Source organism: Telmatherina bonti, assembly GCF_933228915.1.
Source record: "Telmatherina bonti genome assembly, chromosome: 8".
Lineage (NCBI taxonomy): Eukaryota > Metazoa > Chordata > Actinopteri > Atheriniformes > Telmatherinidae > Telmatherina > Telmatherina bonti.
The window spans coordinates 5,101,155-5,116,199 of NC_136626.1; positions in this window are offsets into that span (position 1 = coordinate 5,101,155).

Consider the following 15,045-nt stretch of genomic DNA (forward strand, 5'->3'; position numbering starts at 1 on the left):
AAACCGTCTTCGTGTCGGTGAAACCGTCTTCGCCTACATGTCGGTTAAACCGTCTTCATGACGGTTAAACCGTCTACGCGTCGGTTAAACCGTCTTCATGCCGGTTAAACCGTCTTCGCGTCGGTTAAACCGTCTTCATGTCGGTTAAACCGTCTTCGTGTCGGTGAAACCGTCTTCGTGTCGGTTAAACCGTCTTCAAGTCGGTTAAACCGTCTTCGCATCAGTTAAACCGTCTTCATGTCGGTTAAACCGTCTACGCGTCGGTAAAACCATCTTCGCCTTCATGTCGGTTAAACCGTCTTCATGTCGGTTAAACCGTCTTCATGTCGGTTAAACCATCTTCATGTCGGTTAAACCGTCTTCGCATCAGTTAAACCGTCTTCATGTCGGTTAAACCGTCTACGCGTCGGTTAAACCGTCTTCGTGTCGGTTAAACCGTCTTCATGTCGGTGAAACCGTCTTCATGTCGGTTAAACCATCTTCATGTCGGTTAAACCGTCTTCATGTCGGTTAAACCATCTTCATGTCGGTTAAACCGTCTTCGCGTCGGTTAAACCGTCTTCATGTCGGTTAAACCGTCTTCGCGTCGGTTAAACCGTCTTCGTGTCGGTGAAACCGTCTTCGCCTTCATGTCGGTTAAACCGTCTTCATGTCGGTTAGACCGTCTTCGCGTCGGTTAAACCGTCTTCATGTCGGTTAAACCATCTTCATGTCGGTTAAACCGTCTTCGCGTCGGTTAAACCGTCTTCGCGTCGGTTAAACCGTCTTCATGTCGGTTAAACCGTCTTCGCGTCGGTTAAACCATCTTCATGTCGGTTAAACCGTCTTCATGTCGGTTAAACCGTCTTCGCGTCGGTTAAACCGTCTTCATGTCGGTTAAACCGTCTACGCGTCGGTTAAACCGTCTTCGTGTCGGTGAAACCATCTTCGCCTTCATGTCGGTTAAACCGTCTTCATGTCGGTTAAACCGTCTTCGTGTCGGTGAAACCGTCTTCGCCTTCATGTCGGTTAAACCGTCTTCATGTCGGTGAAACCGTCTTCGTGTTGGTTAAACCGTCTTCATATCGGTTAAAACGTCTTCGCTTCGGTTAAACCGTTTTCATGTCGGTTAAACCGTCTTCGCGTCGGTTAAACCGACTTCGTGTCGGTTAAACCTTCTTCATGTCGGTTAAACCGTCTTCATGTCGGTTAAACCGTCTTCAACTTCATGTCGGTTAAACCGTCTTCGCGTCGGTTAAACCGTCTTCGTGTCGGTAAAACCGTCTTTGCCTTCATGTCGGTTAAACCGTCTTCATGACGGTTAAACCGTCTTCGCGTCGGTTAAACCGTCTTCATGCCGGTTAAACCTTCTTCGCGTCGGTTAAACCGTCTTCATGTCGGTTAAACCATCTTCGCGTCGGTTAAACCGTCTTCATGTCGGTTAAACCGTCTTCGTGTCGGTAAAACCGTCTTCGTGTCGGTTAAACCATCTTCATGTCGGTTAAACCGTCTTCGCATCAGTTAAACCGTCTTCATGTCGGTTAAACCGTCTACGCGTCGGTTGAACCGTCTTCGTGTCGGTTAAACCGTCTTCATGTCGGTGAAACCGTCTTCATGTCGGTTAAACCATCTTCATGTCGGTTAAACCGTCTTCATGTCGGTTAAACCGTCTTCATGTCGGTTAAACCTTCTTCGCGTCGGTTAAACCGTCTTCATGTCGGTTAAACCGTCTTCATGTCGGTTAAACCGTCTTCGTGTCGGTGAAACCGTCTTCGCCTTCATGTCGGTTAAACCGTCTTCATGTCGGTTAGACCGTCTTCGCGTCGGTTAAACCGTCTTCATGTCGGTTAAACCGTCTTCATGTCGGTTAAACCGTCTTCGCGTCGGTTAAACCGTCTTCATGTCGGTTAAACCGTCTACGCGTCGGTTAAACCGTCTTTGTGTCGGTGAAACCATCTTCGCCTTCATGTCGGTTAAACCGTCTTCATGTCGGTTAAACTGTCTTCGTGTCGGTGAAACCGTCTTCGCCTTCATGTCGGTTAAACCGTCTTCATGTCGGTGAAACCGTCTTCGTGTTGGTTAAACCGTCTTCGTATCGGTTAAAACGTCTTCGCTTCGGTTAAACCGTTTTCATGTCGGTTAAACCGTCTTCGCGTCGGTTAAACCGACTTCATGTCGGTTAAACCTTCTTCATGTCGGTTAAACCGTCTTCATGTCGGTTAAACCGTCTTCACCTTCATGTCGGTTAAACCGTCTTCGCGTCGGTTAAACCGTCTTCGTGTCGGTAAAACCGTCTTTGCCTTCATGTCGGTTAAACCGTCTTCATGACGGTTAAACCGTCTTCGCGTCGGTGAAACCGTCTTCATGCCGGTTAAACCTTCTTCGCGTCGGTTAAACCGTCTTCATGTCGGTTAAACCATCTTCGCGTCGGTTAAACCGTCTTCATGTCGGTTAAACCGTCTTCGTGTCGGTAAAACCGTCTTCGTGCCGGTTAAACCATCTTCATGTCGGTTAAACCGTCTTCGCATCAGTTAAACCGTCTTCATGTCGGTTAAACCGTCTACGCGTCGGTTGAACCGTCTTCGTGTCGGTTAAACCGTCTTCATGTCGGTGAAACCATCTTCGCCTTCATGTCGGTTAAACTGTCTTCATGTCGGTTAAACCGTCTTCATGTCGGTGAAACCATCTTCGCCTTCATGTCGGTTAAACCATCTTCATGTCGGTTAAACCATCTTCATGTCGGTTAAACCGTCTTCGCATCAGTTAAACCATCTTCATGTCGGTTAAACCGTCTACGCGTCGGTTAAACCATCTTCGTGTCGGTTAAGCCGTCTTCATGTCGGTGAAACCATCTTCGTCTTCATGTTGGTGAACCCGTCTTCATGTCGGTGAAACCGTCTTCATGTCGGTTAAACCGTCTTCATGTCGGTTAAACCGTCTTCGCGTCGGTTAAACCGTCTTCATGTCGGTTAAACCGTCTTCATGTCGGTTAAACCGTCTTCGCCTTCATGTCGGTTAAACCGTCTTCATGTCGGTTAAACCGTCTTCGCGTCGGTTAAACCGTCTTCATGTCGGTTAAACCGTCTTCATGTCGGTTAAACCGTCTTCGCCTTCATGTCGGTTAAACCGTCTTCGCGTCGGTTAAACCGTCTTTGTGTCGGTGAAACCGTCTTCGCCTTCATGTCGGTTAAACCGTCTTCGCGTCGGTTAAACCGTCTTCATGTCGGTTAAACCGTCTTCATGTCGGTTAAACCGTCTTCATGTCGGTTAAACCGTCTTCGCGTCGGTTAAACCGTCTTCGCGTCGGTTAAACTGTCTTCACGTCGGTTAAACCATCTTCATGTCGGTTAAACCGTCTTCATGTCGGTTAAACCGTCTTCGCGTCGGTTAAACCGTCTTCATGTCGGTTAAACCGTCTTCGTGTCGGTGAAACCATCATCGCCTTCATGTCGGTTAAACCGTCTTCATGTCGGTTAAACCGTCTTCGCGTCGGTTACACCGTCTTTGTGTCGGTGAAACCGTCTTCGCCTTCATGTCGGTTAAACCGTCTTCATGTCGGTTAGACCGTCTTCGCGTCGGTTAAACCGTCTTCATGTCGGTTAAACCGCCTTCGTGTCGGTTAAACCGTCTTCGTGTCGGTTAAACCGTCTTCGCGTCGGTTAAAACGTCTTCGCGTCGGTTAAACCGTCTTCATGTCGGTTAAACCGTCTTCGTGTCGGTGAAACCATCTTCGCCTTCATGTCGGTTAAACCGTCTTCGTGTCGGTTAAACCATCTTCGTGTCGGTGAAACCGTCTTCGCCTTCATGTCGGTTAAACCGTCTTCATGTCGGTTAAACCGTCTTCATGTCGGTGAAACCATCATCGTGTTGGTTAAACCGTCTTCATGTCGGTTAAAACGTCTTCGCGTCGGTTAAACCGTCTTCATGTCGGTTAAACCGTCTTCGCGTCGGTTAAACCGACTTCGTGTCGGTTAAACCGTCTTCATGTCGGTTAAACCGTCTTCGCCTTCATGTCGGTTAAACCGTCTTCGTGTCGGTGAAACCGTCTTCGCTTTCATGTCGGTTAAACCGTCTTCGCGTCGGTTAAACCGTCTTCATGTCGGTTAAACCATCTTCATTTCGGTTAAACCGTCTTCGCGTCGGTTAAACCATCTTCATGTCGGTTAAACCGTCTTCATGTCGGTTAAACCGTCTTCGCGTCGGTTAAACCGTCTTCATGTCGGTTAAACCGTCTTCGTGTCGGTGAAACCGTCTTCGCCTTCATGTCGGTTAAACCGTCTTCATGTCGGTTAAACCGTCTTCATGTCGGTGAAACCGTCTTCATGTCGGTTAAAACGTCTTCGCGTCGGTTAAACCGTCTTCATGTCGGTTAAACCGTCTTCGCGTCGGTTAAACCGACTTCGTGTCGGTTAAACCGTCTTCATGTCGGTTAAACCGTCTTCGCCTTCATGTCGGTTAAACCGTCTTCGTGTCGGTGAAACCATCTTCGCCTTCGTGTCGGTTAAACCGTCTTCGTGTCGGTGAAACCGTCTTCGCCTTCATGTCGGTTAAACCGTCTTCATGTCGGTTAAACCGTCTTCATGTCGGTGAAACCGTCTTCGTGTTGGTTAAACCGTCTTCATGTCGGTTAAAACGTCTTCGCTTCGGTTAAACCGTTTTCATATCGGTTAAACCGTCTTCGCGTCGGTTAAACCAACTTCGTGTCGGTTAAACCGTCTTCATGTCGGTTAAACCGTCTTCATGTCGGTTAAACCGTCTTCATGTCGGTTAAACCGTCTTCATGTCGGTTAAACCGTCTTCACCTTCATGTCGGTTAAACCGTCTTCGCGTCGGTTAAACCATCTTCGTGTCGGTGAAACCGTCTTCGCCTTCATGTAGGTTAAACCGTCTTCATGTCGGTTAGACCGTCTTCGTGTTGGTTAAACCGTCTTCATGTCGGTCAAAACGTCTGCGTCGGTTAAACCGTCTTCATGTCGGTTAAACCGTCTTCGTGTCGGTAAAACCGTCTTCGCCTTCATGTCGGTTAAACCGTCTTCATGTCGGTTAAACCGTCTTCATGTCGGTGAAACCGTCTTCGCCTTCATGTCGGTTGAACCGTCTTCGTGTCGGTTAAACCGTCTTCATGTCGGTGAAACCATCTTCGCCTTCATGTCGGTTAAACCGTCTTCATGTCGGGTGAAACCGTCTTCGTGTCGGTTAAACCAGCTGCATGTCGGTTAAACCGTCTTCGCATCAGTTAAACCGTCTTCATGTCGGTTAAACCGTCTACGCGTCGGTTGAACCGTCTTCGTGTCGGTTAAACCGTCTTCATGTCGGTGAAACCATCTTCGCCTTCATGTCGGTTAAACCGTCTTCATGTCGGTTAAACCGTCTTCATGTCGGTGAAACCATCTTCGCCTTCATGTCGGTTAAACCGTCTTCATGTCGGTTAAACCATCTTCATGTCGGTTAAACCGTCTTCGCATCAGTTAAACCGTCTTCATGTCGGTTAAACCGTCTACGCGTCGGTTAAACCGTCTTCGTGTCGGTTAAGCCGTCTTCATGTCGGTGAAACCATCTTCGTCTTCATGTCGGTGAAACCGTCTTCATGTCGGTGAAACCATCTTCATGTCGGTTAAACCATCTTCATGTCGGTTAAACCGTCTTCGCGTCGGTTAAACCGTCTTCATGTCGGTGAAACCATCTTCGTCTTCATGTCGGTGAAACCGTCTTCATGTCGGTGAAACCATCTTCATGTCGGTTAAACCATCTTCATGTCGGTTAAACCGTCTTCGCGTCGGTTAAACCGTCTTCATGTCGGTTAAACCGTCTTCGCCTTCATGTCGGTTAAACCGTCTTCGCGTCGGTTAAACCGTCTTTGTGTCGGTGAAACCGTCTTCGCCTTCATGTCGGTTAAACCGTCTTCATGTCGGTTAGACCGTCTTCGCGTCGGTTAAACCGTCTTCATGTCGGTTAAACCGTCTTCATGTCGGTTAAACCGTCTTCACCTTCATGTCGGTTAAACCGTCTTCGCGTCGGTTAAACCGTCTTCGCGTCGGTTAAACCGTCTTCGCCTTCATGTAGGTTAAACCGTCTTCATGTCGGTTAGACCGTCTTCGTGTCGGTTAAACCGACTTCGTGTCGGTTAAACCGTCTTTATGTCGGTTAAACCATCTTCGCCTTCATGTCGTTTAAACCGTCTTCGTGTCGGTGAAACCGTCTTCGCTTTCATGTCGGTTAAACCGTCTTCATGTCGGTTAAACCATCTTCATGTCGGTTAAACCGTCTTCGCGTCGGTTAAACCGTCTTCGCGTCGGTTAAACCGTCTTCATGTCGGTTAAACCGTCTTCGCGTCGGTTAAACCATCTTCATGTCGGTTAAACCGTCTTCATGTCGGTTAAACCGTCTTCGCGTCGGTTTAACCGTCTTCATGTCGGTTAAACCGTCTACGCGTCGGTTAAACCGTCTTCGTGTCGGTGAAACCATCTTCGCCTTCATGTCGGTTAAACCGTCTTCATGTCGGTTAAACCGTCTTCGTGTCGGTGAAACCGTCTTCGCCTTCATGTCGGTTAAACCGTCTTCATGTCGGTTAAACCGTCTTCATGTCGGTGAAACCGTCTTCGTGTTGGTTAAACCGTCTTCATGTCGGTTAATACGTCTTCGCGTCGGTTAAACCATCTTCGCCTTCATGTCGGTTAAACCGTCTTCATGTCGGTGAAACCGTCTTCGCCTTCATGTCGGTTAAACCGTCTTCATGTCGGTTAAACCGTCTTCGTGTCGGTGAAACCGTCTTCGCCTTCATGCGGTTAAACCGTCTTTATGTCGGTTAAACGGTCTTCATGTCGGTAAAACCGTCTTCGTGTTGGTTAAACCGTTTTCATGTCGGTTAAACCGTCTTCGCGTCGGTTAAACCGACTTCGTGTCGGTTAAACCGTCTTCATGTCGGTTAAACCGTCTTCATGTCGGTTCAACCATCTTCACCTTCATGTCGGTTAAACCGTCTTCGCGTCGGTTAAACCGTCTTCGTGTCGGTGAAACCGTATTCGCCTTCATGTAGGTTAAACCGTCTTCGCGTCGGTTAAACCGTCTTCGTGTCGGTAAAACCGTCTTCGCCTTCATGTCGGTTAAACCGTCTTCATGACGGTTAAACCGTCTTCGCGTCGGTTAAACCGTCTTCATGCCGGTTAAACCGTCTTCGCGTCGGTTAAACCTACTTCATGTCGGTTAAACCATCTTCGCGTCGGTGAAACCGTCTTCACCTTCATGTCGGTTAAACCGTCTTCATGTCGGTTAAACCGTCTTCGCGTCGGTTAAACCGTCTTCATGTCGGTTAAACCGTCTTCGCGTCGGTTAAACCGTCTTCATGTCGGTTAAACCGTCTTCACATTCATGTCGGTTAAACCGTCTTCGCGTCGGTTAAACCGTCTTCGTGTCGGTGAAACCGTCTTCGCCTTCATGTAGGTTAAACCGTCTTCATGTCGGTTAGACCGTCTTCGTGTCGGTTAAACCGTCTTCGTGTCGGTAAAACCGTCTTCGCCTTCATGTCGGTTAAACCGTCTTCATGACGGTTAAACCGTCTTCGCGTCGGTTAAACCGTCTTCATGCCGGTTAAACCGTCTTCGCGTCGGTTAAACCGTCTTCATGTCGGTTAAACCATCTTCGCGTCGGTGAAACCGTCTTCACCTTCATGTCGGTTAAACCGTCTTCATGTCGGTGAAACCATCTTCGTGTTGGTTAAACCGTCTTAATGTCGGTTAAAACGTCTTCATGTCGGTGAAACCGTCTTCGCCTTCATGTCGGTTAAACCGTCTTCATGTCGGTTAAACCGTCTTCGTGTCGGTTAAACCGTCTTCGCCTTCATGTCGGTTAAACCGTCTTCATGTCGGTTAAACGGTCTTCATGTCGGTGAAACCGTCTTCGTGTTGGTTAAACCGTTTTCATGTCGGTTAAACCGTCTTCGCGTCGGTTAAACCGACTTCGTGTCGGTTAAACCGTCTTCGTGTCGGTTAAACCGTCTTCGTGTCGGTTAAACCGTCTTCATGTCCGTTAAACCGTCTTCGCGTCGGTTAAACCGTCTTCGTGTCGGTTAAACCGTCTTCGCCTTCATGTAGGTTAAACCGTCTTCATGTCGGTTAGACCGTCTTCATGTCGGTTAAACCGTCTTCGTGTCGGTGAAACCCTCTTCGTGTCGGTGAAACCGTCTTCGCCTTCATGTAGGTTAAACCGTCTTCATGTCGGTTAGACCGTCTTCATGTCGGTTAAACCGTCTTCGTGTCGGTTAAACCGTCTTCGTGTCGGTTAAACCGTCTTCGCCTTCATGTAGGTTAAACTGTCTTCATGTCGGTTAGACCGTCTTCGTGTCGGTTAAACCGTCTTCGTGTCGGTGAAACCGTCTTCGCCTTCATGTCGGTTAAACCGTCTTCGCGTCGGTTAAACCGTCTTCGTGTCGGTAAAACCGTCTTCGCCTTCATGTCGGTTAAACCGTCTTCATGACGGTTAAACCGTCTTCGCGTCGGTTAAACCGTCTTCATGCCGGTTAAACCGTCTTCGCGTCGGTTAAACCGTCTTCATGTCGGTTAAACCATCTTCGCGTCGGTAAAACCGTCTTCACCTTCATGTCGGTTAAACCGTCTTCATGTCGGTTAAACCGTCTTCGCGTCGGTTAAACCGTCTTCATGTCGGTTAAACCGTCTTCGCGTCGGTTAAACCGACTTCGTGTCGGTTAAACCGTCTTCATGTCGGTTAAACCGTCTTCGCGTCGGTTAAACCGTCTTCATGTCGGTTAAACCGTCTTCGCGTCGGTTAAACCGACTTCGTGTCGGTTAAACCGTCTTCATGTCGGTTAAACCGTCTTCATGTCGGTTAAACCGTCTTCGCGTCGGTTAAACCGTCTTCGTGTCGGTGAAACCGTCTTCGCCTTCATGTAGGTTAAACCGTCTTCATGTCGGTTAGACCGTCTTCGTGTCGGTTAAACCGTCTTCGTGTCGGTAAAACCGTCTTCGCCTTCATGTCGGTTAAACCGTCTTCATGACGGTTAAACCGTCTTCGCGTTGGTTAAACCGTCTTCATGCCGGTTAAACCGTCTTCGCGTCGGTTAAACCGTCGTCATGTCGGTTAAACCATCTTCGCGTCGGTGAAACCGTCTTCACCTTCATGTCGGTTAAACCGTCTTCATGTCGGTTAAACCGTCTTCAAGTCGGTGAAACCGTCTTCAAGTCGGTGAAACCGTCTTCGTGTTGGTTAAACCGTCTTCATGTCGGTTAAAACGTCTTCGCTTCGGTTAAACCGTTTTCATGTCGGTTAAACCGTCTTCGCGTCGGTTAAACCGACTTCGTGTCGGTTAAACCGTCTTCATGTCGGTTAAACCGTCTTCACCTTCATGTCGGTTAAACCGTCTTCGCGTCGGTTAAACCGTCTTCGTGTCGGTGAAACCGTCTTCGCCTTCATGTAGGTTAAACCGTCTTCATGTCGGTTAGACCGTCTTCGTGTCGGTTAAACCGTCTTCGTGTCGGTGAAACCGTCTTCGCCTTCATGTCGGTTAAACCGTCGTCGCGTCGGTTAAACCGTCTTCGTGTCGGTAAAACCGTCTTCGCCTTCATGTCGGTTAAACCGTCTTCATGACGGTTAAACCGTCTTCATGTCGGTTAAACCGTCTTCATGCCGGTTAAACCATCTTCGCGTCGGTTAAACCGTCTTCATGTCGGTTAAACCGTCTTCGTGTCGGTGAAACCGTCTTCGTGTCGGTAAAACCGTCTTCGCCTTCATGTCGGTTAAACCGTCTTCATGTCGGTTAAACCGTCTTCATGTCGGTTAAACCGTCTTCGCATCAGTTAAACCGTCTTCATGTCGGTTAAACCGTCTACGCGTCGGTTAAACCGTCTTCGTGTCGGTTAAGCCGTCTTCATGTCGGTGAAACCGTCTTCATGTCGGTGAAACCGTCTTCATGTCGGTGAAACCATCTTCATGTCGGTTAAACCGTCTTCATGTCGGTTAAACCGTCTTCGCGTCGGTTAAACCGTCTTCATGTCGGTTAAACCGTCTTCGCCTTCATGTCGGTTAAACCGTCTTCGCGTCTGTTAAACCGTCTTTGCGTCGGTGAAACCGTCTTCGCCTTCATGTCGGTTAAACCGTCTTCATGTCGGTAAGACCGTCTTCGCGTCGGTTAAACCGTCTTCATGTCGGTTAAACCGTCTTCATGTCGGTTAAACCGTCTTCATGTCAGTTAAACCGTCTTCATGTCGGTTAAAACGTCTTCGTGTCGGTGAAACCATCTTCGCCTTCATGTCGGTTAAACCGTCTTCATGTCGGTTAAACCGTCTTCGTGTCGGTGAAACCGTCTTCGCCTTCATGTCGGTTAAACCGTCTTCATGTCGGTGAAACCGTCTTCGTGTTGGTTAAACCGTCTTCATGTCGGTTAAAACGTCTTCGCTTCGGTTAAACCGTTTTCATGTCGGTTAAACCGTCTTCATGTCGGTTAAACCGACTTCGTGTCGGTTAAACCGTCTTCATGTCGGTTAAACCGTCTTCGTGTCGGTGAAACCATCTTCGCCTTCATGTCGGTTAAACCGTCTTCATGTCGGTTAAACCGTCTTCGTGTCGGTGAAACCGTCTTCGCCTTCATGTCGGTTAAACCGTCTTCATGTCGGTTAAACCGTCTTCATGTCGGTTAAACCGTCTTCGTGTCGGTGAAACCATCTTCGCCTTCATGTCGGTTAAACCGTCTTCATGTCGGTTAAACCGTCTTCGTGTCGGTGAAACCGTCTTCGCCTTCATGTCGGTTAAACCGTCTTCATGTCGGGTAAACCGTCTTCATGTCGGTGAAACCGTCTTCGTGTTGGTTAAACCGTCTTCATGTCGGTTAAAACGTCTTCGCTTCGGTTAAACCGTTTTCATGTCGGTTAAACCGTCTTCATGTCGGTTAAACCGTCTTCATGTCGGTTAAACCGTCTTCATGTCGGTGAAACCGTCTTCGTGTTGGTTAAACCGTCTTCATGTCGGTTAAAACGTCTTCGCTTCGGTTAAACCGTCTTCATGTCGGTTAAACCGACTTCATGTCGGTTAAACCGTCTTCATGTCGGTTAAACCGTCTTCACCTTCATGTCGGTTAAACCGTCTTCGCGTTGGTTAAACCGTCTTCGTGTCGGTGAAACCGTCTTCGCCTTCATGTAGGTTAAACCGTCTTCATGTCGGTTAGACCGTCTTCGTGTCGGTTAAACCGTCTTCGTGTCGGTGAAACCGTCGTCGCCTTCATGTCGGTTAAACCGTCTTCGCGTCGGTTAAACCGTCTTCGTGTCGGTAAAACCGTCTTCGCCTTCATGTCGGTTAAACCGTCTTCATGACGGTTAAACCGTCTTCATGTCGGTTAAACCGTCTTCATGCCGGTTAAACCATCTTCGCGTCGGTTAAACCGTCTTCATGTCGGTTAAACCGTCTTCGTGTCGGTGAAACCGTCTTCGTGTCGGTTAAACCAGCTTCATGTCGGTTAAACCGTCTTCGCATCAGTTAAACCGTCTTCATGTCGGTTAAACCATCTACGCGTCGGTTGAACCGTCTTCGTGTCGGTTAAACCGTCTTCATGTCGGTGAAACCATCTTCGCCTTCATGTCGGTTAAACCGTCTTCATGTCGGTTAAACCGTCTTCATGTCGGTGAAACCATCTTCGCCTTCATGTCGGTTAAACCGTCTTCATGTCGGTTAAACCGTCTTCATGTCGGTTAAACCGTCTTCGCATCAGTTAAACCGTCTTCATGTCGGTTAAACCGTCTACGCGTCGGTTAAACCGTCTTCGTGTCGGTTAAGCCGTCTTCATGTCGGTGAAACCATCTTCGTCTTCATGTCGGTGAAACCGTCTTCATGTCGGTGAAACCGTCTTCATGTCGGTGAAACCATCTTCATGTCGGTTAAACCGTCTTCATGTCGGTTAAACCGTCTTCGCGTCGGTTAAACCGTCTTCATGTCGGTTAAACCGTCTTCGCCTTCATGTCGGTTAAACCGTCTTCGCGTCGGTTAAACCGTCTTTGCGTCGGTGAAACCGTCTTCGCCTTCATGTCGGTTAAACCGTCTTCATGTCGGTAAGACCGTCTTCGCGTCGGTTAAACCGTCTTCATGTCAGTTAAACCGTCTTCATGTCGGTTAAACCGTCTTCGTGTCGGTGAAACCATCTTCGCCTTCATGTCGGTTAAACCGTCTTCATGTCGGTTAAACCGTCTTCGTGTCGGTGAAACCGTCTTCGCCTTCATGTCGGTTAAACCGTCTTCATGTCGGTGAAACCGTCTTCGTGTTGGTTAAACCGTCTTCATGTCGGTTAAAACGTCTTCGCTTCGGTTAAACCGTTTTCATGTCGGTTCAACCGTCTTCATGTCGGTTAAACCGACTTCGTGTCGGTTAAACCGTCTTCATGTCGGTTAAACCGTCTTCGTGTCGGTGAAACCATCTTCGCCTTCATGTCGGTTAAACCGTCTTCATGTCGGTTAAACCGTCTTCGTGTCGGTGAAACCGTCTTCGCCTTCATGTCGGTTAAACCGTCTTCATGTCGGTTAAACCGTCTTCATGTCGGTTAAACCGTCTTCGTGTCGGTGAAACCATCTTCGCCTTCATGTCGGTTAAACCGTCTTCATGTCGGTTAAACCGTCTTCGTGTCGGTGAAACCGTCTTCGCCTTCATGTCGGTTAAACCGTCTTCATGTCGGGTAAACCGTCTTCATGTCGGTGAAACCGTCTTCGTGTTGGTTAAACCGTCTTCATGTCGGTTAAAACGTCTTCGCTTCGGTTAAACCGTTTTCATGTCGGTTAAACCGTCTTCATGTCGGTTAAACCGTCTTCATGTCGGTTAAACCGTCTTCATGTCGGTGAAACCGTCTTCGTGTTGGTTAAACCGTCTTCATGTCGGTTAAAACGTCTTCGCTTCGGTTAAACCGTTTTCATGTCGGTTAAACCGTCTTCATGTCGGTTAAACCGACTTCATGTCGGTTAAACCGTCTTCATGTCGGTTAAACCGTCTTCATGTCGGTTAAACCGTCTTCACCTTCATGTCGGTTAAACCGTCTTCGCGTAGGTTAAACCGTCTTCGTGTCGGTGAAACCGTCTTCGCCTTCATGTAGGTTAAACCGTCTTCATGTCGGTTAGACCGTCTTCGTGTCGGTTAAACCGTCTTCGTGTCGGTGAAACCGTCTTCGCCTTCATGTCGGTTAAACCGTCTTCGCGTCGGTTAAATCGTCTTCGTGTCGGTGAAACCGTCTTCGCCTTCATGTCGGTTAAACCGTCTTCATGACGGTTAAACCGTCTTCGCGTCGGTTAAACCGTTTTCGTGTCGGTGAAACCGTCTTCGCCTTCATGTCGGTTAAACCGTCTTCGCGTCGGTTAAACCGTCTTCGTGTCGGTGAAACCGTCTTCGTGTCGGTGAAACCGTCTTCGCCTTCATGTCGGTTAAACCGTCTTCATGTCGGTAAGACCGTCTTCGCGTCGGTTAAACCGTCTTCATGTCGGTTAAACCGTCTTCATGTCGGTTAAACCGTCTTCATGTCAGTTAAACCGTCTTCATGTCGGTTAAACCGTCTTCGTGTCGGTGAAACCGTCTTCGTGTCGGTGAAACCGTCTTCGCCTTCATGTCGGTTAAACCGTCTTCATGTCGGTGAAACCGTCTTCGTGTTGGTTAAACCGTCTTCATGTCGGTTAAAACGTCTTCGCTTCGGTTAAACCGTTTTCATGTCGGTTAAACCGTCTTCATGTCGGTTAAACCGACTTCGTGTCGGTTAAACCGTCTTCATGTCGGTTAAACCGTCTTCGTGTCGGTGAAACCATCTTCGCCTTCATGTCGGTTAAACCGTCTTCATGTCGGTTAAACCGTCTTCGTGTCGGTGAAACCGTCTTCGCCTTCATGTCGGTTAAACCGTCTTCATGTCGGTTAAACCGTCTTCATGTCGGTTAAACCGTCTTCGTGTCGGTGAAACCATCTTCGCCTTCATGTCGGTTAAACCGTCTTCATGTCGGTTAAACCGTCTTCGTGTCGGTGAAACCGTCTTCGCCTTCATGTCGGTTAAACCGTCTTCATGTCGGGTAAACCGTCTTCATGTCGGTGAAACCGTCTTCGTGTTGGTTAAACCGTCTTCATGTCGGTTAAAACGTCTTCGCTTCGGTTAAACCGTTTTCATGTCGGTTAAACCGTCTTCATGTCGGTTAAACCGTCTTCATGTCGGTTAAACCGTCTTCATGTCGGTGAAACCGTCTTCGTGTTGGTTAAACCGTCTTCATGTCGGTTAAAACGTCTTCGCTTCGGTTAAACCGTCTTCATGTCGGTTAAACCGACTTCATGTCGGTTAAACCGTCTTCATGTCGGTTAAACCGTCTTCACCTTCATGTCGGTTAAACCGTCTTCGCGTCGGTTAAACCGTCTTCGTGTCGGTAAAACCGTCTTCGCCTTCATGTAGGTTAAACCGTCTTCATGTCGGTTAGACCGTCTTCGTGTCGGTTAAACCGTCTTCGTGTCGGTGAAACCGTCTTCGCCTTCATGTCGGTTAAACCGTCTTCGCGTCGGTTAAACCGTCTTCGTGTCGGTAAAACCGTCTTCGCCTTCATGTCGGTTAAACCGTCTTCATGACGGTTAAACCGTCTTCATGTCGGTTAAACCGTCTTCATGCCGGTTAAACCATCTTCGCGTCGGTTAAACCGTCTTCATGTCGGTTAAACCGTCTTCGTGTCGGTGAAACCGTCTTCGTGTCGGTTAAACCAGCTTCATGTCGGTTAAACCGTCTTCGCATCAGTTAAACCGTCTTCATGTCGGTTAAACCATCTACGCGTCGGTTGAACCGTCTTCGTGTCGGTTAAACCGTCTTCATGTCGGTGAAACCATCTTCGCCTTCATGTCGGTTAAACCGTCTTCATGTCGGTTAAACCGTCTTCATGTCGGTGAAACCATCTTCGCCTTCATGTCGGTTAAACCGTCTTCATGTCGGTTAAACCGTCTTCATGTCGGTTAAACCGTCTTCGCATCAGTTAAACCGTCTTCATGTCGGTTAAACCGTCTACGCGTCGGTTAAACCGTCTTCGTGTCGGTTAAGCCGTCTTCATGTCGGTGAAACCATCTTCGTCT